Source organism: Gavia stellata, chromosome Z, assembly GCF_030936135.1.
Source record: "Gavia stellata isolate bGavSte3 chromosome Z, bGavSte3.hap2, whole genome shotgun sequence".
Lineage (NCBI taxonomy): Eukaryota > Metazoa > Chordata > Aves > Gaviiformes > Gaviidae > Gavia > Gavia stellata.
In genome coordinates this window covers 61,857,389-61,883,548 of record NC_082637.1, presented here as the reverse complement: position 1 = coordinate 61,883,548, position 26,160 = coordinate 61,857,389, and positions in this window count along the sequence as shown.

Below are 26,160 nucleotides of genomic sequence, written 5' to 3'. Positions count from 1 at the left end.
CCCCTCAGCCTTCTCTTCTCCAGACTGAACAACTCCAGTTCCCTCAGCCGCTCCTCATCAGACTTGTGCTCCAGAGCCCTCACCAGCTTCATCGCCCTTCTCTGGACACACTCCAGCACCTCAATGTCTTTCTTGTAGTGAGGGGCCCAAAGCTGAACACAGTATTCGAGGTGCGGCCTCACCAGTGCCGAGTACAGAGGCATGATCACCTCCCTACTCCTGCTGGCCACACTCCATACCATTTACGTCATTCTCAGGTCTCACACTATCCAATACATTCTCATTGCCTACCACCCCCCTTCCCATCCTTTGATATATTACACAGATATCACTCCCTTAGTCTATTGATCACCCCTGTGAAATGTCTGTAAGATGTCCATAAATATCCACAAATGTCCATAAAATGTCCATTGAGTTCATTTAGTCCATGACGTTGGGCTCCATCTGTTATGGTGGTCACTCAGGACAAGAGAGGTCGTGTGTTGCATGGAGTTACAGAGCACCACAGCCAGCTCAGGTCAGGTCATGGCTGCAGTTGCACTGCTTCTTGTAAGGCTTGTCCTCCACTGTTTCAGGTGATTCCTGCTATAGTAATTCCTGTAACATGCAACTCCAATCATGGCTTACAACAATTTAAAGGTATAGCCATTACAATCTCCTCCCCTTGTCCCTTTGGGCCAGGTTATAGGGTTTAACATCGCAATGAACTCCTCCCCTTGCTCCTAGCCTGGCTAGCAACAAGGGGTTCTTGTTATAGTAATTCCCATAACATGCAACTCAAATCCTGGGTTACAACAATTTAAAGGTGTTTCCATTACAATCTCCACCCCTGGTCCCTTTGCACCAGACCATAGGGTTTAACATTGCAATGAACTCCTCCCCTTGCCCCTGCTCTGGCTTGGACTTATCCACAGACTGCAGTTCCTTAGGGGAGTACCTGCTCCAAGTGGAGCCTTATCTGTGTGCCACAGTCTCTTCAGGGGTATAGCTGCTGCGGCAGAGAGTTATCCACAACCACAGTCGCTTTGAGGTGCACCTGTTCCAGCGTGGCCTTACCAATGGGTCACAATGCCTTCAGAGATACATCTGCCCCAGCATGGCCTTACCCACAGCCACAGTCCCTTCAGAAGTAAACCTGCTCCAGCATGGCCTTACTTATGGCTGCAGTCCTTCCAGGGGTGTACCTGCTTTGTCGTGGGCTTGTCCGTGGCCACACGCTTTGAGGTGCTCCAGCATGACCTCATGCACAGCCACTGATGCTTCCAGGTGTACCTGCTGCAGCGTGGACGTATCCACAGCCAGAGATGCTTCGAGGTGTACCTTCTCCTGTGTGGGCTTATCCTTGGTCCACAGTCCCTTCAGAGGTATACCTGCTGCGGCACAGACAAAACCACAGCCAGAGACGCTTTGAGATGTACCTGCTCTGATGCGGACTTATTCACGGCCACAGACGCTTCAGGGTGTCCTGCTCCCACATGGGCCCGTCCACAGGTCACAGTCCCTTTGACTCAAGTTCACACTGGAGTTCCAGACTATCCAGTACAGCAGCACAGAAACAGCAGCGATGCCCTGGCCATTTGCCAGCCCAGGCGCATGGCCATTGCTGTTATCAGAACGTTCCCAGGCACAGCAGAGTAAGATGATAAGCAGTATGGCAGTACAGCAAGCAGTGAAAGCAAAAAGCAGCCACTAATGAGCACTGGACTCTAATATACAGTAAGGCAAGCAAGCCCCATGGCAAGCACAGGAGCCTGCCAATTGATAGCTAAACAACAATAACAGCTTTAAATTCCATCTTGCACATTCCAATCAAACCTGTCGTTATCTTGAACCCTTCGAGCCCCACATTGGGCACCAAAAGGGACTGTCGTGGTTTAAGCCCAGCTGGCAACCAAGCACCACACAGCCGCTCACTCACTGCCCCCCTGGTGGGACAGAGGAGAGAATTGGAAGAGTAAAATTAAGAAAACTCATGGATTGAGATAAAGACAGTTTGATAGGTAAAGCAAAAGCTGCGCAGGCAAGCAAAGCAAAACAAGGAATTCATTCACCACTTCCCATGGGCAGGCAGGTGTTCAGCCATCTCCAGGAAAGCAGGGCTCCATCACGCATAACGGTTACTTGGGAAGACAAACGCCATCACTCCGAATGTCCCCCCCTTCCTTCTTCTTCCCCCAGCTTTATATGCTGAGCATGACATCATATAGTATGGAATGTCCCTTTGGTCAGTTGGGGTCAGCTGTCCCGGCTGTGTCCCCTCCCAACTTCTTGTGCACCCCCAGGCTGCTCGCTGGTGGGGTGGTGTGAGAAGCAGAAAAGGCCTTGACTCTGTGTAAGCACTGCTCAGCAGTAATTAAAACATCCCTGCTTTATCAACCCTGTTTCCAGCACAAATCCAAAACACAGCCCCATACTAGCTACTGTGAAGAAAATTAACTCTATCCCAGCCAAAACCAGCACATGAGATTAACCATATCATTACTGACTATAGGATAGGGAAAAAAACCCACAAAAGTGGAATTCCTGGGGAGGCAAAAAATAGTATAACAAAGGAAAATATTTTGGAAAGACAACCGTGAAAGTCAAGAAGGGGAAGGGGAAGGGGAATGGGAAGGGGAATGGGAATGGGAAGGGGAATGGGAATGGGAAGGGGAAGGGGAAGGGGAAGGGGAAGGGGAAGGGGAAGTGAAAAGAGGAAGTGTGTAGCATCTTCATTAGGTTGAACTGAGAGAATTCCTAGAAGTAAAAACATTTTCTCAGTTACCATTTAATGAACTATAACTGAAACATCAAGTATCATAATCAGATTGTGGAGCTCTGTTAGACTGTTAGACTCTGTTACACTCTTATTGTCATAAATATATGCATCAATCTGCAGATCTTACATAAGACACCTCTAAATATGAGTTTGATACTCTTAGCATACTTGCATATGTAACTCTTTAAGAGAATATTGATTTTTATCTGGAACTGATAGGCAGTGCCTCATATCCAAAACCACAGATAAATATCAGCCCCAGCTCTCACCTCTCTGTCTTTGAAAGCCTTGTCTTTGGCTTTAAGATCATTCTTCCCACTGAGAACAGAGCTCAGCGGGCAGGTTTGGCCCTCTGTCAAGCTTTGACTAAAGACATCTGAAAAAACAGAGAGGTATAGTTTCATCCTGAAAATTGACAGTGTAAACATTCCAAAGTGTCTGCTGTAAAATGAATACAAAACTCTCTCAGTCTCCCTATAGGCTCTTCCAAAAAGACAGGGGAGAATGCCTGCATTTTTGCAGCCAACTAGTGGACATGTTAGTGCACTGGCATATTCAGTCATTCAGCCTCACACAAAATTAAAAAGTTTCCAGAAGTAGAAGTCAATGACTGTGTCTCAGAACAAGAATTTTCTCACGGTTGTTTGGCTAGCTAGGTATTACTGCATACAGTGACATGTAACATGAGTCTTATAATATCAATGCAATGATTTAAAAAGCTTTATCCTAATCCTCATTTTTATAACAAAATCCATACATCCCATTACAGCAGGTAAGTTTGCAGCCTGAAAAATTCACTCATGCTCTTTCCACAATGATGTATTTGATATACTGTTGAATGATCGTCTAAAGAAAGTTATGACTAATAACACTTGCAATCAGTTGATTTTTCCCAACATAACTCTACTGATTTTCAAGACTATCCCAATGATGTATTAGCAGTTCAAATACTTCTAAATTCAAACAATGCGGATTATCTATTCCAAGGTCATTTAAAATACAATAGAAAATCTTTGGCTTAAATAAACAGAAGCAACACTGTCTTATTTTGGAAAATTGACTATTTTCATTATATTTCAATATTGTAAAGAAAAAAAATCTTAAAACCCAAAGCAGTAATTTTTGGTCCATTTTCCAAGGAAACATCAATCCCAGAAAATGCTACCAATTCTAATTAGTCAAATAACGTATACATAGTAACCCTGCTGCATGGGATACAGACCTCTTCCATCACTACCATGCCTTCAATCAGCACTCAGCCCTACTGCATGATGGGAATGATAGATGACTTCTGGATTTTAGCTGTTCTGTTCAGTTCAATATCAATTTAATGTCTCACTTCAGTGATCATCTGCAAGAAAATTACTAACTAAACATGGATGCAAAGCTCAGCTCCTAGTTGAGGGTTTAGGGATTCTTCATTTGTCCCAAATTATTAAAGGACACAAATAGTAGCATCCATAATGTTTCCCTTGGGCTTCGCCTTCTTTGATACCGTATTTCTTAAGGCCTGTTAAATTCAGACAGCGAAATTTCCCACAGGCCCGTGGAGAAACACAAATAAACTTTTTAGTTTTTATATTCTTGATTTTGTGAAAAGAATAATATTTAAAGATTAATTATTAGAAGTTTTCCACTGCCATTCAATTTTGAGTTCAGTATGCCTTCAATACTAACCTAGCATTAACTGTTTATCTTATATTTAACAAGTGCGCCTAAGAGATGAAATAATCTGAGTCTAAGACAATTTTCTTCTTCCCACAAACAAATGCAAGGGACAACCCCAACTGTGAAGTATACATTGGTCTTGGTTTGCTCTGCATGAAGCTCAGTGATGCACTTAGTCTCAGCTTAGGCCTTTTATTCTCTTACATTAAGTCTGAATTCTTCTCAAGATAAAAAACAGTTATTATTAAGTATTTCATTATGTATATAAATAAGATTGAATTTAAAATGAATTCTTAAAAGAAAATATTAATCTCTAAAACTCAGAATCAGATAATATCATAGGCTGCAGCCACAGTCCAAATCTCCGACAGACTTCAAAGGGTATTGGTTCAGGCCCCTTAGCTGATATCATCAAACATTGATTTTAAGCTATTACTTAGAAACCTTTGAAAATTTGGTCTTAAATAACCAAGAGAAGAAAATAGATGCATTAGTACCTGCTCTAGCACTTTTTTCTTTTTCATTATAACCAGTCAGTTCTTCTATAGGAGAAAAGCAAAGTTAGAGAGCCTGGGAGAGTTAGAGTGCAAAATTATTCCAGAGAAAATTTCTTATTATCCAATGTTTTCCCTCCCACACAGAAGGGTGGAACCCAGATGCCCTCAGTTCTTAGAAATGAGCAGAAAAAGAAGAAAAAGCTGCAAGGGCAGAAAGAGCTCTGATTCCAGAGAATGTAAGTTTACAGAAATGTTTAATTTGAAGTAAAAAAATCAGAATCATAGGTGGTTATTCTCTATTTACTCATCAAGACAGAAATCCATTTTTGTGTCCAAAGCTGCTTCTCAAATTGGAAATATTTACACTTAAGTGTGGGTACATACAGGTACTGTCTTGATGAGGCTAGTTGTTTTATTTTAGTTGAGCTGCTATCCTACCTATTTCTGGCAAAGTCTTTCCAAAGATGATGATGTTTAATTGCCTCAAATTTTCAGAATTCTTGCTGTAAATTTCTCAATGTTGTCTAAGTTTTAATAGCTTGTTCTAATTCTGCTTAGGTAGATGTCAATGTAAACTGTTATCCTGTAATGTACATGACCTATTCTAAAAAAAGCCCAAGCAAGGCAGAATTTTATGTAATTGTATGAATGCCATGAACTCTTGCCCAGCACAGCTCCCACTAGGAAACAGTATTTTCTTCTGCTTCGAACAGGGAGCTGTGGCTCACACCTCCTGGCAATGTGCCACTGATCTGCTGTGTGATTGTGACAGTATTCATTAAACCATTTGTTTGCTCATCTATAAAAGGATTAGAAAAGTCAAATTCCATGTAATTTACCACAAAATGCAAACATGCAATGAGATATTGATTGTCGCAGTGTGTTCACAGGAATGAAGTAAACACTGCAAGTAAAAAGGGTAGATCTTTCTTAATGAAAACAGAATACCTTCTCACCTAACAACCGTAAAACTTTCTGAAAAAAAAGTGTTAATATATGAATTTCCTTCAATCAGAGTGAGTTAACATGGCCTAACCTCTTTATCTGGCTTCACATTTCTTATCAGATAATTAAGACAAAAGAGGCCAATATTGAAATGAAAAAATAATGTAGAAAATACACTACACTTTAAAGATAAAATAGGCATTTTCTATGAAAAGTGTCTCAAAGCTAATCATACATTTGTGATACTGTTTACCAAATAATGGGAAAAATGTTTTTTTCTTTTTTTCACCTTAAATTAGATGAACAGTTGTCACCCATTTGTAAATGCCAGCAAAACGTAGGAAGCCTTGAAAATAAAGCAGATGAGGCTCTGGCTCACTTCACTGAGCCACTGGATGTAAAGGGTACTGAAGAAAATGGAAAAGATCATGAAAACAAGAATCAGAGTAATTCAGATGCATCTGAAGGTAGAGACCTTGATAATGTGTCAGACAGCGAAAAAGAAGGAAAGAAGGAAAAGAACTACCCTCCTCAAATATTCTCTCCTCAGCAAGATGAAATCCTAGCTACAGTAACTTTTGGTGAATCAGAGGACTCCTCCACAGGAAAAATTACACTGTGGGGCAAGCCAGACTCTGCAGAGTCTGCTAGCTTGGCTACTGGAAAAATTACTGCAGAAGTAAAATATGGTTCTTTTAATGTGAAAGTAGAAATTAAGAATGTTTCTTTGTTTGATTCTGGAACAAACGTTGAAGCTGAAAAAAAGAAAAGTTCAAAGAACAATAAACGTTGTTATGAAAGACAATACCAGAAAAAACAGTGTTCAAAATGTTCAAACTACCAGTGTCCTTCAACTGACCATTCAACAGAACACAATGGGAAATATAAGGGATCCTCTAAACATAAAATTCAAACTGCCATCAACAAAAATGCTTCCCTGAAAATAAACATTGAAGACAAGGAAATTAAAGTGGAATATACTAGCAGAAAGAAAAATCTGAAGGTTAACATCAAACCTGAACAGGCACAGAGCAAAACCTGCAACAGGGAACATGAAGATACTTACTGGAGTGAAACAGATTATTCTGTAACAGAGGCACCTTGCAATACAGATTGGGAGTCATCTTTTAGCTTTCATGAAAAAGTAGACTACACATTCCCAGATGGATGTACACTTCTGCCTCCACCTAAAGAATTTGCTGACTGTGACAAAATGCATTTGGATACAATTGCAGAGGGGGTATCTTTGTACCCTGTTAATGACAGAAAGGAATCTGACAGCCTCTCTACAGCCTTGAGAATTTTGGGGGAAGAAAATTATTTCTGTAAATATAACAAAAAGGACTATGAAGACCACATCAATGAAAAGCAAGATTTTTCAAAAGATAAAATACTCTTCTCAAAAATAAATAATGCAAATTGTCTTGTAGCTAGTAATACCTTGAATAACCCAAATGCTGGGAAGGAGCGTATCAGTAACAACGATGTATTAGGTCAAGAAAGAAATAACTGTGGCAAATGCAGAGACACAGGGCAAAAACTAGCAAGAAGAAAGTCTTTCCCAGATACTACCCTTGATGTACTATCACCAGTTCGCCCTAGAAGGGATTCTGGCTTTTATTCATTGCCATCCTTAAAAGTATCGCCTAAGGAGACTAAAGCAGGAGACATCTATAACAGGAACTCACACGTTAATACCAGCTATACAGAACTTTGTGAGTGTCCTGACTTGACCTCTTCACTGAGAACTTTGAGAGGTCGTAAGTCTTCATATCAGTATGCTTTCACGTCATTTGATCATAGTATTACCATTTATCCATCTGAGCCTGAAGAAAGTCTAGATGACACTTGTTTACTGAATGACTATGCAGACTATGTGGCGCAAGGTGAAGAAACAGAAGAAACATTAATGGAGAGTCTTGATTCCAGTAGTACTATAAATGAGAAAAAAGAAAATGGGCATGCAGAGCCTCTGAGAAACATAGCCATATGGGAGGAAGACTCTGAGTCTACTGAAGATGCTTTAGATGAAGGGACAGCAGAGTACAACTGTCTAGAAAAGCACGTTGAATTGCAGAGCAAAGCTCAGCTGGTACAGGTCTCTCCACATTCTAGAAGCCCTTTGGGTGAACTTATTCATGACAAGGAAAGTACTAATCATGCATCTACAGAAAGTGCCCCAAGCCAACTTCCAGCTTTACAACAAAATGTTCACTCACCCCCTGCAGAGCCTGAGGTAACAAAGAAAAGGAGAGGGTCAGTAATGACTGTGATAACTGGAGAGCTAGAACGAAGACTCATCCAAGGTGACACTAAATTGATACCTGATTCCTTCAGCCCTGCAGTAAGAAAAGAGTCTAAACTTCCCTGTAGTATACAAGAAAAATCCTTGCTCTCACCCTTGCTATTAGATCCTGAGGAGCATGACATAAATAACGAATCAGAAAGCTTTTCTGAGACACAAGACATATCTGGGAATACCCTTGTTGAATTCGGTTGCCACAGTGATTCAGCACAGGCTGCCATATTATCTACCTCTTCAGCATATACAGAAAAGAAAGAGAATTTCACAGAACATTCAAATGTCAAGGAAAGACCAGAGAACTTTTGCAGTAAACAATCAACTGATGAAAACTTAAGGAGAGAGCCTGGAGCACATCAGCTACCTCAGTTAGCCAAATCCAACTCTGATGAAGATGAGAAAAAGATTGAAATGAAAGGAGATTTTCATCAGAATGCAGATATCCCCCGATCATCAGTAAAACAGATTAGTCAGAAAGGTAGGTGTTGTAAGACTTTTGGAGTTAATATCACTTACACACCTTTTGCATAGGTGGTTTAGTGCTTTGGTGACATCTTTTTTGGGAAAATGGAAGTATGTTATAACTTCACGAAGAGATGATATTGGTATGCTTGGCCATTTGGTTATAATATGCAGTTATTGCATTGAGGATCTTAGGAGCCATCTTGTAGAGTCAAGTAACCTAAAGTAACCTAAATAAAGAAAATTTTAATGCAGCTTTGCTCAGGAAGTGGATTTCCTACATTAAACAGTCAACCCATGCTATACATCTAGTTAGAGAAACAAACACCAAAACAGGAAGGGGTTTTTGCAGTTGCCATGTGGCATGAACTCAGAGCTCTAGTCAGTGTTTAAAACCACATAAATCTGTTTCTGGAATCCATGTGATCTAAGCAAATATCGAATTCTAAGTACATCTCAGTCCTAATTCTGGCTGAGCCTTTATGTGTTATGGAATGACCATAGTGGATCATTTGACCTTCTTTTCTCCTCTCTTTATGTAGTTAAGAAAAGTGCATATGAAAAAGAGTTATTTTTAATAGCTAATCTTTTACAAATTTTCTTGTATTCCCTTCTCTAACCCATCTACCCATATCCATAACTGGTCATTTAAAAGGAGTGTTTTGATTCATAAAAATTTAAAAGCATAGAGGGACACTGTACACTACAATGTAAACTTTTTTACATTGTGAAAATATACACACGTGTGTGTGTTTTTGAAATATCACTCCAAACACTTTTTTAATTCTATTTTTTTAATATTAATCAAGTCGTATGAAAATATAATTCAGACTGTCCTCTACAGAAGACAATGTTTCCAGCAGATTTGGAAGTTAGGAGTTTTATACTGTTGAAAAATACATACTTTCTTACCATGTGAAAATGTCTTCAAGAGTCTTGGTAAAAAGCATCAGACGGTTTTTAATAATTTTTCTAGTTCACAATATCTGCAGAAAATACTGGTATGTCTGCCTTAGGACTGGAAGGAATGTCCTATAAGGAGTGGCTAAGGACTCTGGGTTTGTCTAGGTTGGAGAGAAGGAGGCTGAGGGGCGACCTCATTGCTCTCTACAGCTTCCTGAGGAGGGGAAGTGGAGAGGGAGGTGCTGGTCTCTCTTCTCCCTGGTATCCAGGGACAGGATGCCTGGGAATGGCTCAGAGCTGTGTCAGGGAAGATTGAGACTCGACATTAGGAAGCGTTTCTGTACCGAGAGGATGGTCAAACACTGGAACAGGTTTCCTAGAAAGGTGGTTGATGCCCTATGCCTGGCAGTATTTAAGAGGCATTTGGACAATGCCCTTAACAACATGCTTTAACTTTTGGCCCTTAAGTGGTCAGGCAGATGGTCGTTGTAGGTCCCTTCCAACTGAAATAGTCTATTCTATGTCCTCCAAGATTGTCTTGTTTGGCACTGGTAATGGAAATTTCAAAAATACCTTAAGTCTATACAGATTATATAGGTATACTATATAGGTAAATATTGCTATATAGATCAATATCTAAAATCCTAAAATAAATAAAGAATTAATTAAATGGAAATCTCTTTAGAGCAAGTTATAGAAAGAAGACTCTGAAGGAAGCCTGCATGCTCAAAAACCTTGACTTCTGATACATTGGACCTCAGTGGTTAAACACACTGCACAGAAGTGAGGTGTAGCTATTTCTTGCATTTTGATTTTATTCTCTCCTGTTCCCTTTTGCCCCTTGCTAAAAATTGTCTATGTGTATTCTTTCTCTTACCTATCACCTCACCTGGTCTGTAACTTTGGTCCTTTTTTGGTCTATGGTCATACTTTGATTTTCCATCTGTGTTATTCTTAGAATGCTGTGGAGGTCCTACCTTAATGAGCAAATGTGTACAACCAGAAAGAATTGTAAGCATTTAAAGTTTTAAAACTCATTAATATGAATCAAAGTCCACCTGTAATATGGGAATACCAACCTACTTAGACAAGACATTGGGCACAAGGGGCAATGTGAGACTTCCTGTGCTCGGTAATTCAGTGACACTGGAAAGGAAACGTGGCATTTTTCAACAAAGAATAAAAGCATCTAGAACAGAGGAGAAAAACAGATGCAGCTGTTGTAAACAGGATGGGGAAGAGGAGTCCAGGCAATCTAGAAGTCTGCTGGTGTTGTGGGAACTTAATTATTATGAGCGGGGCAAGGACTCATGCAAAGGGCATTACAAAGACACTACAAGAAATCGGGTTCCTGACCCTCAGCAGTATTCAGCTGTCCTGGAAAAGGGGCTCAGTGACACAGGTCTGTGAAGGAGATCCGACTGAAGCCTGAAAGAGGCTATTGAGCCAAGAGAGCACTTACACAATCCTCTAGGGAGCCTCTAGGGATCGTTATCTCCCTATCTGCCCATACCAGTGGGTACAGTTACATATTCAGAACAGAATCTAACACAAAGTCTGTTTTCCAATTGCTGTTTTAACTGAAATAATAATACAACAAATAAATTTATACTGCCCTACCTAGACAGAAGCCTAAAGTAGAAAGGTATATCCTCCTTTTATCTGCATGTGTGTCTTCCAAAATTTTTAATATTTAAATAACACTTGATATATATACATACTGACCACTTTAAAAATGTGTGAGCACTTATAAATAAAATCCATGAGCAATTTATATGTTTCTGCATAAAAATGGTCCTGTACAAATGGCTAGGTAGGTATTTAACTTCAGATACAACTACCACAAGGTAATCACATGTACTTTTCTCTGCATGAAGACCTCAATTAGTCTAAAATACATATTTTATGAATATTTTCAGCATTATTTCATATTTTTACTTCTATGTTTGGTTAGGTTATTCTTGTATTTAGAAAGTGGAAATTTTAAACAGTGTAATTGCTTACGTTGTATTACGCATTCCTCACAAACAATGTCTGGTTATAATTTAGACTTGAAATCAGAAATGAATAAAACCAGGAAGCTACCTTTGATGAAAGACACCAGAGCCAGTGATAGTTCCCAGGAAGAAGCAATAGACCAGTGGGCCAGGAGACGGAAACAGTTCAAAGACAGCAAAAAATGCAGTTCAACTGGAGGAAGCTCCATAAACAGCACAATCACTGAGGGATCAAGTGAGTGTATTAGTCTTAAGAGTGTATTCTTTCTCCTTTCTGTGATTGACACTTTGATAAGGTTTTCAGCTAAGCAAATTGATCTTCAGTTCATAACCTGAGTCTTTGTCTTAGTCATTATCATGAGCAATATTGAAATATTCCTCACTATGGGAGTTAGTATCCTCTCTCCTACATATAACCAAGCAAACAATCTGACCGAAAAAAAGTTGATTTTACCATCCTTGTCCATATAAAATTAATGTTAGACAAGCTTTAAGCACAGACAAACAGGTAATCATGGCAGCAGCTTTGATGGTGTAAGAAGAATCATAATCCTGTTACTTATTTGCTTATGTCAAAGTCATAGTGAGCTGGGAGTCCCTCTCTCCTCACTAAGACAGCCACCTGCTCCACCTTTTATCTTCAGGCTTGTTGCCTAGATTGTCCTTCACTGTCTCTCCAGTTACTGGAACAGTTAGTCCCATAACTGTCTCATTAAGAAATCTGGCTCACCACATGCTTGAGCCTGTACCAAACTCATCAGCTTAAATCACATGGGAAGGAAATTTAAAGTTAAACTGCTTAATGAATTTACATTTCATGCAGATGGAGTCCCGAAGCAAGGATTGCACAGTCTAGGAGAGAGCATATGTGGTACTTCTTACTTCACACCGCCTTTGCCTCCTTTTTTGTTATTTTAGTAATGTTAGAAGTACTTTATACAGATGAAGAAATGTGCACTTTCCTGTAGAAATATTTTGTGATACAATGTTTATTTTTGGTGAGGGAAGTTTTATTTGTAGATGTATAACCTCCTTTTTGAAGAAGGTTAAATGCAAAACTATAGAAGACTTACAGCTATAAGACTTCAATGCAGGTCCAATACAAGACAAACTGTAAATACGTTCTATCCCTGTACTGAAGAGGTAAGCCCTATGTCAGCAGGACCTCAATTCACTGCCTAAACATAGGTGTCAGTTGCCAGCTGGGATGCTAATAGGGTTCTAAGCTGTTTATTGGTAGCAGTTTCCACTCTTTGCCCCTAAGACAGATTCAAGTCCACAGCAAGGAGATGGTTAGAGAGTTACCATGTCAAACCACCTGAGTTCATAAAACCTATCAGAAGATACATACACCAAGATAAACTGTCCATTGATTTCAACAGTAATGTCTCTTGAATATAAAACTGGACCATAAATTTACTAGATCAGGCACACACTGGTTTCATAAAGAAAATATATTTAAAAAAAAAAAAAAAACCAACAAAAATCCAAACCAAAAAGAGACCAAGTTGCAAGAACTAGAATTGTTTTCCTTGAGTCAAAGCTTTTGGTAGCTTCAGGCATGAACCTGAAGTGGCCCCTGGAACAGGTGAGTGAGCAGACAATTCTGTCACAAATCGTAATATCTAATCATTTTGGATAGTATGCTACAGGCCTGAGACTTCTGTCCCTTTTGTTTTGGTAGTTAGACTGTTCCCTGGTGTTTGCAGACTTGAGACAACCCTAATCGATATTTGGAAGAAGCAGCTCCTTACATGCTTACTTCCAGCAGCTGAGAAGAACCTAAATGCAGTTTGTTCCTGACACTCATAAACTGCTCAGTTTGACATCTGTGCTGAAAGCTCAAGGAAGGGAGAGGTGAAAAGACATTCAACAAATGTCTTGGCGTAACTCCGAATGCCAGCATGGCAGCATTTATTTTTGTGGATTTGCTTATTTGTCACATTTTAAGCTCTACTGCAATTATAACAATTCAGTATTAAACTAGAAAAATACTGTGCTGTACTGAATTGCTCAGTGCTAGTCTAGGTCGTCTTAATTTATGAATTTATGGTAGCAAGCTAAGATGTGCTTTAAACATATCAGCCTAGTAGTATTTATTTATTTGTTTATTTTTGTTTATTTAGTAGTAGATTTTTGTACAGTTAATCAGGCCATCTTTTTATGCGGTTAATCATGCCATCTCATACTTTCTGCATATTGAGGGAGAAGCCAGTGGATGTGGAGTATTTGTCTACATAAATGCATTTAAGCAAACTGTCAAAGTGAAAAAAGACTTAGTCAGATGTATTCAGGAAGTAACTTGCTGAACAAAACTAAATAAAGGTTAATTTTTATCTTTTCTGTTTTGAAATTGGAAATAATTCTGCATAATTGCCACATCAAACACAGGATAAACAAAGCAAACAGATCCTTTCTCCAGCTGCATTAAATCTTGCTGTATTATACGAGGCAATTTGTACTGAAAGGGGTGTGATTTTTTTTTCTCTCAGACAGTTTATACTAAAGCATTTTTTCAGTCTATCTGTTAGCGCAGTCTCTGATGGTTTATGCTTTTACATACCTTTCACCATCCAGTTTTAGCTTTGAAGTTGCAGCTCCCAGTCTGCTTGGGAAGTTGTCATAATATTGCATAGCCTTTTTCTCCTCAGTCAAACTGCTGTTTATAGCCTGCCTGTCACATAGCCAGCTGCCTGCTATCCTATCTCCTTGTGAGGCTGAACATTGCTGCTTTTTTCTCTAGCAGAGAATTAGAGGTCTCCTCCATCTCCATGTTAATCTGGGTGACATTGTTTGACTCAGTGGACTCATTGCAAGATACTGTGAATGTAAATTAATACAAAATATGAATCTGAAAATCCCCATGATAACACATGTAACATTATAACATCAAATATTCAACAGTCTAGGACAAGCTAGAAGGTCTATATTAAAAAAAAAAAAAAAAACACCCAACAAAAACCCTATTCTTTCTTAACCTCCTTTTTAATAAAACTAATTACACACATCTGAAAAAGCTAAGATTAAACAAACAGCAAATATGGTCATCATTATCTGAGTCATGCCAGTTACTTTTCTGCTTCTCATTTGTCTTCCTATATGCACTGAACTCATACTAAATTTCTAGAAAACTTTTTCGGTTTCCTAATCAAATGGGCTGCATAAGAAAGCTTAACAATTGGCTCAAGCCAGACTTCCTTAAAGAGGTGCAGGTCCTGTTTTGACGATTTGCATTAAGACTTCACTTGGCATTCAAGTTCAGTATGCAATAGCATCCAATATTGTGATCTTGTATTTGGACATCTTTGAAGACTGTCCCTTTGAGAGCAGCAAAATTGCAGAACTAAGTACAGACGTTACAAACAGTTCATTGAGAAGCTTGTGGCACTTCTTCCGTGCTGACTGGCTGAGGTCTGTTATTCTTCATTAATTTTCCCTACTGACATTACCTTTACTTGTTTTATCCTCATGGCAGTAAATTCAGAGGATGCTCGGTCAGTAGATCTGGGACTACATTCTGAAAATGAGGACAGAGGTTTTTATACAGAAAACTTTCATTCTGCTTCCTGGGTTTTCAGAGGAGATGATGTCTCCCCGGATAATAGTCCTAGATGTCTCAGCAAAAGGCCTAGACCAGTGGCAAGTAAGTTGACTAAAGCAACAGGTAATAAATGTCATAAAACTGTATTTGTCTCGGGCACTCTGAGGATTCCAGGGGATCAACATTTTGAAGAAGATCCTGGACGCTTATGCTGAAGGCAGGAAGAAGAGCAAGAAGGTTATAAAAAAAGGTAAATAAGTAGTTCTTACTTAGCTACTGTCTTGCAAAACATCGTAATTACTTGACAAAATTGATACTGGTAAAAAGTCATAATTAAACCTCATCTCTTGCCACATGATAAGGGTAGAAGCAATTTAATCTTATAGCTTCTTCAAGCATGGCAAAATCATAGACAGCTATTTGTGACATAAAGTATTATAATGGTCATAAAATCTGTTCTCCATCAAACTTTCAAACATAGTAGATCCAGAAAGAAAAGAATCAAGATTGCTATAGGTAAGAAGGGTTGTTCTATTTGTAGTCTAAACCCTGTCGTGCGAACAGATGCAGTGAATAACTTTTGCAGGGGGATGGGAGGTTTTCCTTCACTTTGCAAATGTTAAGTTACTGAAAAGTAACACAGTTCAAAGAACTAAGGCAAACTGAAACACCCCTGTAGTTTTCCACGAGATAGTTCTTTGCTGGAGCTCATGAATCATTCACAATATGAGAGGAAACAAACGTCCTCTATAAATCTCCAGATATGAAAAATCTCCCTTAAAATATATGAGAATATTCTGGAGAGCCATTTTGATCGCCTCTTCTCCCAGGGAGACCTCACAAGTTCAGCAAGATAATTGAGGTAGGTATTGAAGTATCTATGCTCTTTTAGACAGGTAACGTCAATTGGCTTGCTAGTAAAGTAACCTTTAAAGCAATTTCTATCTTCCAAATAGTACACCATTTGAAGACAAAACAGCTGTCATAAATTATTATTAAACTGGCCTCCATCACACAAACCCAGCAAAACAGTCAAATGATCAAAAGCAGACATTCTGAGAGTTCAAATTTACACTGACGTCCTTCATGAGTGTAAGATTTACTAATAAGCCAGACCATTTGAGACAGAATAATAATATTAGACCCTGAGAAAAAGTTGAAAGTAGGCAATTAGACCCTGATCTTCCTTTTTATTGAGGGTGATCCCTTTACATGTTAAAGTCTGCTGACTTGAAAGACATTTCATCTGTGTACAGCCACTAGTGGCAGAAGATGCCAGTGTGGTGGGGCATTGAACTAGAGAACTGGGAGGCAGTGGGAGTAGGGAGTGAACAGGGAAGGATAGATGAAAAGAAAAGAAACCATTGGTATCCAAAAGACAGAGACCTTCTAAAATATGAAAAGAATGGAACAAGAAAAAGATTTAAACTCATTTGAGAATTTATAGTGTGTTTTGTATTTGCAGCTTAGAGGTATGATACAGAGAGCAGGAGCACTTTTCTCTCCCAGAATGCCGTCGGTAGAGTGGAATATCTGAATGCTTCTCCACCTCTTCATTACAAAGTCCAGGCACTTAACTTAAACTGCTGATGAAAGTACCCTTCGTTGATGCTATCTGTCTTTGCCCTAACATGAATGACATTCAATCAGTCGCCGCGTGAGGGGGGCACGTACTGGCAGAGGAGCAGCACCAAACAGCTAGGAGTGATACTGAAAGCATCCCAGCCATTTGCAGAATCAGTAACTGTCAGTACCTATAGATAAAAAGTTTTAAAAACAGGCTGCTGCTTGTTAAATTGAACTTGACTTGTAGAAAAAAAGGGATGTCTTTTTTCCTCTTTCGCAGTTCGTGAAAGAACAGTGAAGATCGCGAAAGGAACTGGCAATTACCCTTGGGGTTTCAGGATCCAGTTCTCAAAGCCTATCCTTGTGACTGAAGTTGACACAAGTAAGTTGTGTTTGTACTAGTTAACTTCTCCTATGAAAATTTATAAACATAATTACATAATACTTAGTAATATATTATAATACTATATATTATATATCATATCCTATTATATCACATCATATATTACATTATATTATATTGTATTGTATTGTATTATATTGTATTAATATAGATGTACATAAATAATTTCCATAATTAGTGGTGTAAGGTGTTTCATAACATGTCCTTGAACTGCTCATGACAAACTGTCTTAGGTCTCCAGTATGCCTGTGGGTAAACCAGACCCCACTGTTCTGTGTCTTTCCATGCCAGTTGATACCACATGCAAGTGTCTGCATCCAGCCTGTCTCCAGATATTAAGTCTAGAACTTTTGGGGACTGACAGCCATTAATGACAACAGGCCTTTAAGAATGAAATGGAGGATGCAGTGATCCTCATAACAACATTTCCAAAAGCCTTATTAGCTGGGGACACTTCTGCTTAGATGGTTCTCCATCAAGCCATCTGTGAATCTTAACAGGTGTGCTGTTAACTTCTTCAGGGTAGTCTCATGATTGTGAGGAACTCCGGAAGAAACTCACAAAACTGAGTGAGCAAAAAAGTGCCAGACAGGTTTCAACAAAGATAAAGTGTAAGATAATGCCTCAAGAGACGAATGGTCTATACCATGCCTACATGATGGAGAACATGGTATTGGCAGTTATGCTCAGGAATAAGATCCTGGGAGTCACCACTGAAAGCTCTCTGAAATCATCTGCTTAGAAATCTGGCTAAAGGCTGGCTCCATCAGTTACAGCAGTGAGAATGAGACACAGGGAGTCAGAGTCACTTTGCTGCTATCTAAAAGCTTGGTTCACCCACGTCTAGAGTATTGCTTGCTGTGCTGCTCTCTGCATCTCAAAGTGGACCCAGCAGAATTAGAGAAGGAGCAGAAGGTTCAAGAACTGATAGATTTCTACTACCAAAGGCAGATATAATGAAAAATGTCATCCTAGACCAAGAATGCTAGTAAATGCCCTCTAGCAAGGCATGTAAGAATACCTCTGTCATTTTGCCAGTCTTCTGTATTATGTTGTCCAGCTTCCTGACAACACCAAGAAAGCCTGTGAATTCAGAGGCCAGTGAATCCATTAGCTGAACCCATCATTTTAAAAACTGCCTGCTGACCTACTAAATAGCATCATCATTAAACTCCACTAGGGAAGATCAGAAAAGTCAGAAATCTGAGCAAGGGAGCAACCTGCAAAGAAAAAAAAACCACATATCTGAAAAGGTCAACTTTTTACTAACACTTTACAACTCTAAGACTTGTGTTAGAAACCCGTGCATGCATCCCCTTAAGATCTGAACACAGTTAGATTTATACCTCAGTCATGCTTCTTGCATGATGCTGCTGTTCAATTCTGTAAGTCATTCTAACTTGTTGCCTCAGAGCAAATGTTCTACTTACTAAATACTAAAAACAAAGCCTTCAGTCCAGAAGAGGAACTCAGGCAAAGGACAGACCTATTCAAAAGAAATAAGGGAAAATGTTGGAAGTGGATGCTTTGCTTTCTATATGGTTATGCCTATTGTTTATCAAAGGATCTCTTAAACTTTTACTGTAAACTACATGAAAATAAACACGATTTTCGCACCAGATCCTAGAGATCATTCTGTATTTATACATGTCTGAATACAATCAGGAATTTCCATTATTGATTGAAGCTCTGCCAATAATGTAAATCTAAAAAACCTTTGCCTACAGAATACTATACAAAGGACTTAGTAAGATGAAACTGTGGCTAAAGTGGCTGTGTAATGTTCTTTATCCTGAAACAGCTACCTAATTTTAGTCCAGAATATTTTTTTTCATAGTCCTTGAAACTAGATGATCTTCACAGTATAACTTATGTGAAAAGTGATTTACGGTGAATCTGAGAAAGTAATTTTGAATGAAAAACCTCATTCCACTCATCTGATTAGAAAGTTACTTTTGACTACAAGGCTAAAGATCAGTATCATTCATTGCTGATTATTTTAAGAAAACAAAATTACTGGGCTCAGACCTCATTTGTCTAAATAGCACAACTGTAATGAAGTGTGTGTGCTTGGACAACTATCTGTTGTTATCAGATTGCTGGGAATTTCTGTACCTGTTGATACAAAGCTATCTCTGTTGCAAAGAGAAGTTTCTTCTCTCCAGCATTAAAAGTTTTAGATGATTTCCCAACATGTACAGATTCCCTTAAATCAAAGAGTATAACCTCAGAAGAGGTCTTTCAAATTAGAATGTGGGAAAGTTTTTTACCTGAATATAAATAAATCATAGGTTATGCATACAACATTAGGCCTAATACCTACCATTTTAACCCTGTAACCTACTAATTAAAATTAAATATAGCAGAATAGCTACTCACATGGTATATCACTCTTAAGTTTATTTGCATGTTTTGTTTTCAAACGCAGTTGTTTTAAAACAGCAACAACAAAAAAGTATTCTTTTTTACAGACTAACTTCTAGTAAAATTCTGTTTTCTCAAAATATGACTCATTTCATTAAAACAGACATAACAAATATGTTTGTATCCCTTTTTGGTTGCACTCTGAGACATTATTTTAATAATATTTTAAAGACCACTTACGATAATAAAGTCTTGTATGAGATCCTCAAGGCCAGCACAAACCAAAAAGTGCTGGCATTTGCAAATTTGTAAATGATTTGTAATACACTTGAGGGTGACCCATGGCTTTTTTGTGCCTGTTTATTATTAACCTTTTACTAATCTCTTCCCTACAACTTCTAAGCATACTCAGAGATACGCTGAACGATCACGTTTACTGCATGATAAGGTACAAAATCTTTAAAAGTATCCATTAAACAGTATGGACATGGAACAATATTGTCCAAAAACATTTTTTTCACAGTAAATTAGGAATGCTTAATTATGAATGAGAAGGAAAAAACTGTGTCTGAGAAATTTGTAACTGGGGTTTAAGTAACTGTGTATTGGTGCCTGTGAATGCAGCATATTTATCACTTCCCTAATTTGCCTCCATTCCCGGCTGGCATGTGTCTGAGCCCTATTTTATTAGGAGTGCATATGCTTTGCAACCATTAACAAATAAACAAAAGGTTGATATATTAACAAATCTGATTCAGTCCCTCTTTCACTGACCCTTTCTTAACTTACTATGTTATTTCCTCCTGAAGACAAAACCCACAAAATACTATAGCCAAATTCTGTTAACCAGCAAGAGGAACATCAACAGAGAAAGTAGTCTGTTGGTCTTAAATCCAAAGCTCACCATAATAACAGAAGTTTTTTCTACTGACTTTACTGAACATTGCACCAGATCTTTGTTTGCAATTTAAGTCAAAATCCTCAGATACTGAAATGCCTATTTACACCTTAAAGCATTTAAGTCCTAATGGCATTCTTAATGAAATTTCTCCACTGCCAGTAATTATCTACTGTTGAACCAGTACCTAAATCCTGAAGCTTCATTGACAGGTGACTAACAGGTTGCTTGGAAAAACTTGCTCCACTTTCAAGTTAATGTCATGAAGGCCCCAATGCATAATCCTTGACTGGTTGGACAGATACCTGTTTTGCTAGAAAAGCTTGATCACATAGACATGCTTCATATCCTAACTCTAAAGAAAGTTTTTTTTTAATTCCAGACAGTGCAGCTGAAGAAGCAGGGCTTCAGGTTGGTGATATTCTGATAGCAGTCAATGGAACTGATGTCACCAGCATGCCACATTCAGAAGCTGCCAATCTAGCAAGGAAAGGTAAGTTTGAGATCACAGTTACACGGATGGTTCAGGATTGCTGTACAATGCTCCAAATACATCCAGACAAGTTGGGTGATAGATGCAACAGAAATCTTAATTAACAGTTTCATGCTTTAGTATTTAATACAGTAGTATTGCCTAAGTCAATTTTTTTATCTAGACCTTGCTAGGAACACAGAAGAAAACGGACATACAGAATAGTCCCCAAAGAGCATGTGTGACAGTAATGCTTTTGGCTCTCCTGCCTTAAAGAAAGTGACTGAGAAAGTCCTGAAAGTGACTGCAGAGACACCAATACCTTATTTACGCCTTATGCTTCCTCAGGGAGAGACTTCACAGCTTGGTTCAGTGCACCCAGTGGTTATTTCTGTATCACCACAACCTGAAGTCTAGCCAGGAAAGCAGAGAGGTTATTTCATGAGGCATCCTTTTGCAGCATCTCAGAAACAAGGAGTCAATTATATTATTCATCCATATTCTTCCTAGACTTGTGATGACTAAAACCGAAAGATACCCATGTTTGCATGCTGAAAATTATTCTACTGCAGTTCTTTTATTTATCCCAGATATGGTTTTGACAAGGGCTCGTGGAAAATTCAATAAATTTAAATGCTTTTACAAGACAGTGACAGATTTAACTTGACACGTAACAAGTTCTTTAATTATAGAGGTGTCATTTACACTTACATTTAAGAGTATGTCGAGTGTTTTAGTAGATAAGTCTCTGATTACTGGGTATTTTTAACTTTGCAGAGAATACCCCCTGGCCTAAACCTTGGCACACAGACAGCATTCCCAAAGTCAAATGTCCCCAGAAGAGAAGTCCAGCAAATGTTTTCCAAATGAAAATACATCGTAGACACATTTCTCAAGCCTCATTAAGGCGTTGCCACCTGCTCTGAAGTAGTGTCTGATATAATCATAATTTCAGGCCTTTAGGGTCAAAGCCATACATGTATTGACAGCATCAGTGAATATTATGAAATTGTACCTCATTGTTGGTAACAATAACACATTTTCAGACAATCTTGGGACCTAGCATTTCCTTTGAGTGCTTACCTTTTGCAAATGATGAGTAGGCACTTCAGCACAGGTTAGTCGCCAACAGCAAACCCCCTCAGTGAGGGGCACAGATAGTAGAAAAGGTTAGTAGACTCCAATACATGGAAAAGAAAGAATTCTCAAGAGCATATGTAAGATAACAGAGACTGAAAGTGCCCCTAAGAGCATTCTCAGCAATTTTTGTATAAACTCCAATTTAGGTACATCCATTTGAGCAATGAAATCCAACCACTTCTCTAAACTGATAAATTACGCGGGCACTTAACCTGCTGCTTGCAAAGGTAGGTCACAAAAACTGTTTTAAGAGGTGTCTTCAGATAGCTGGCTCCATTACTAGTCCTCAACACAAAATTAGTTTCATTCCTGAATTTCTGTTAAAAGAAGGCCAGATACTGCTTGATTTAATTCACCGTTTCCTAGGCTGCTTTGCTCCTTGCTGATTCTAGAAGCTACATTGAGAGGAGAAGGACATGGGATAGAATACTGCCTTCCTGCCCTATAGAATCACAGAATCACAGAACCACTACAGTTGGAAAAGACCTGTAAGATCATCCAGTCCAACCATCAATCAACACCACCATGCCCATCAAACTGTGTCCCACAATGCCAAGTCCACACATTCCTTGAACACCTATAGGGGTATTTAGAAATATTGACAGACTGGATTATAGTTTTGACCTGTGTTTTCACATACTCCATGTAATATTTTAGGTCCTGATATCCTGACTATGGTGGTGGGATCAGATATCAGCCGTTACCCTAACACCCCCAGACCTACCTGCCGAGGATATTTGCACAAACGAACACAATCAGCAATATTGAAGGGCTGGAGAAAGAGGTGGTTTGTGCTGAAACATAATGGCTGCCTACACTATTACAAACACAAGAAGGTAAGGAGAGAGGCTGATCAGGAAAAAAGCTGTGTCCTGAACGGCAAAGTGCAGCAGTATTGTACTCAAATTTACAGATTGTTGTCTTGACTTGTAGTATTTACAGAATAACACCAGCACTAAAGATGTTTTCATATGTGGTATATAGAGGAGGCCAGTTGAGTAGTTCTGCCTTCTTATATTCTAGTCACAGACATAGACACTGTCAGGCTTTTATGAATATACATTTAATCTCTTAGTTCTGATCAACAAGGAGTCTATGAATTGAATAGGCTCTGGGAGGCTTTGGATAAGATGAAATAGTTTCAGATGTGTAGTAGCTCTGTGTTCCATCTACCATTATATGCATTTTCTAACACGTGTGATCATGAGATTTCTTTGTGTGTGTGAATAAGCTATAGACCTGCACAGAGGTGTATTGGGAAGGCTCAGTTTCTTCAGAGTAGCGTTGCCTAGCACTTTGTTTTCTGTCATATGACCAGGGACCTGTATAGTATTTAGTACTCCTAAGTAGTATATAAGACTTTAACTTAATCTAACAGTAGACATTCAAAAAACAAGTAAAACAGGTGCTTCACAGAGAGAAATATTTTATTTGGCTTTATCCTGAGGCTCCATTTCAATATGGCGTAATTTACAACCCTCTAGCTTTATAGTGAGCCTTGATGGCCCTAAATCAGTGGCTTCACGGTTGTCTCAGCTACAAACATTTGAATATTCTACACAGTTATTCGCCACTAAATAAATGACTAAATAAAGACATCGCATTTAAAAATAAAAAAAAAAAAAAAAGGGGAGTTTTCCCTGGAAGCGCTTACCTCCGTGGGTGACTGCCCGGCGGGTTCAGGCGGGGGGGCGCTGGACAGCTCCGGGAGCCCGCAGCGCGCGCGCCAGGCGGCCCGCGCCCAGCAGGTGGGGCACGCGGGCAGCGGGCAGCCGGCAGCGGGCCCCGAGCGCGCCGCTCACCGCCCTGGCCGCGGCGGAGCCGGAGAACTGACCTGCCCTACAGTAGCGTTTGGCTGGAGGCTGTGAGGCGGTTCAGCGCGTGCTGCCTGTAACTACAAGTTACGGATCCCTTCCCCTGATTTCAAAGCCTGTGGTCTGTTCGGGGCTTTTTGTGGCAAAACATGTCACAGCTTCTAAGGAAGATTCAGTGTCATCCACTTAGCTTTCATTTAACCTGATTTCAAGAAAACTTAGTGAAGCTGAGAAAATTTACCTTGGTGAGGAATTTATCACTAGATGAAGCCCATGTATCCTCCAGGGAATCTCCTAGCTAACCTAGGAAGGGCATCAGCAGAAATATCAGCTGGTTAGAAACAGGTAGAAACGGGTTTGTCTCCAACACACAATTTGAACACATACCGGTGAAATACACCCATGTCCACCCTTAATCAAAAACTACGTGAGAACCTGAGCATGGCACCAAGTCCTTGACCTGTAAATAGTTTTTATCTGTGCTAACATGGTCACACACCTTTTGGTCAACTCAGCATATGAAGGATGTCAACGTACATGTACACACGTACATACGTAGACATACCAGCACAATTTTGCAATGAACATGGGTATAATCTGGACAACAAGATGGTGTTAAGGAAGTTCAGCCAGCAGAAGATAATAGGGAAGCTAGTACTACAGGCTTCACTCCTGATCATGAATCTACCCTTATAATTTTTTTTCTACTCTATCATCTCTATTTCATACATCAACCTCTCATCTATGTATTTCATTTTTAGCTCATATATATTAGCCCGTTTGGTCATTTTCACATGAATAGCAAAACCACTCCAGAAAAATCCTCACTTGAAACTTTTTTCCATTTTAGTAAAAACTAGAAACCAAATTATTTTTACCTGAAAGATGCTGATGCAATGCTTCCCAAGGTCAGTACTTTGAGGACCGCATGGGTTAATCTTTGTCTATAGTTCAAGATCTCTGATACCACCCACAATGTATTCTGGTCCCTCCTCCTGGTGATCCTAAGCATAGATTTTCATGGACAATACTGTTAATATGAAGAAAAGAATTCACATGAGGTACTGCAGTTTCATATCCAAACTAAAATTAATCAAGCTTTCAACATTTAAGTTTCTTGATCAAAACCAAACACTTCTGTGGGAAAAAGACATTTTGTGAAAAATAATTAAAATTATAGAAAGATTTTGCTTTTCTACAATTCTCTATCGACCTGACATTTCCAGCAGAAAATCTGGTAGGCTTATTTGTCTACATATGCCATGATATACACACTAGTCATCTAACCAGGGTTATGCTGCAGAACTACTGGGTATACAACAAAGCAGTCTGGCTTTCCATTGTCATTATTTCAACACTACTTATTCTGGACTCAAAACAAAAACAGATAAACAAACAAATCACACACTAAAAAGAATACAAACATATAGGAACATCTGTTTGGAGAGAATTTTTTATTTTATCCTAGTCAGGTCCTTCATCAAACTCCTGAAATGTAAAAAAAAAAAAAATCTAGTTATGCTTTTTAAACACTCTCCACTTTCCAATCAGTTAAGTACCTCTGAAGACAAAGAGTGTTAGATAAATTGGATTGATGGTTAGAAGATGCCCCATAATCTTACATTCATTAATATTTAATTTAATTTTCTTTTATTTCTTTCAACTAGCAGGTTTCCTTTTAAGCCTATCTTTTCTTCCCCAGTTAGCTTTATCTTATTTACTCCACTGAAAGAAACAACAATTTCAATCATACCAACCTTATGTTTTTATAGTAGGCTCTTTAGCCACTGAAAACATGCATTTGCTTTTGCTTAAAAAGAGTAAATAAGTATAAAGCACTGCATAAACATTTTATAGTAATAACTACTGCTTGTTTTCTTGCATTATCCAAGACTAGTGCCATTCAACCACTTTTTAGATTATTTCATACCATTTTTTTGCCAACTGCTCTCTCTCTGTCTCTGGACTCCAGCGAATACACAGAAATATTGCAGTACTATTTTAGCAACTGAAAGCACAAGGACCTTCTTCACTGCCTCATGTGCTTACAGAGTACTCTGAAGAGTCATTTAGTAAGACAGAAAGAGAGATACTTAAATACAAATACTCTTCTTCACTACTGAGAGATCCAATGCCCAAATGAAGTAAGAGGGAGCTCAGTTGGACTTGTGGGCATTTCTTCTTTCTTTCGGTATGATTTCTGTCAGTGCATAAGAACAATGCATACAGATGCTGCTCATCCCACTTTCTTTTCCAAGGGAATTACAAATTATGTTCTTAGTTTAACACAGCTTTTATGTAACATGTCAGCTGCATGATTAAGTTGGAAAAATTATGTTCCAGGCTTTGCCTCACTCAGGAGAAAAAACTTTTCCACTTAATGGATATAAGATGTTCTTTGGAACCGCTCACTGAAGGCAAGAATAGTTC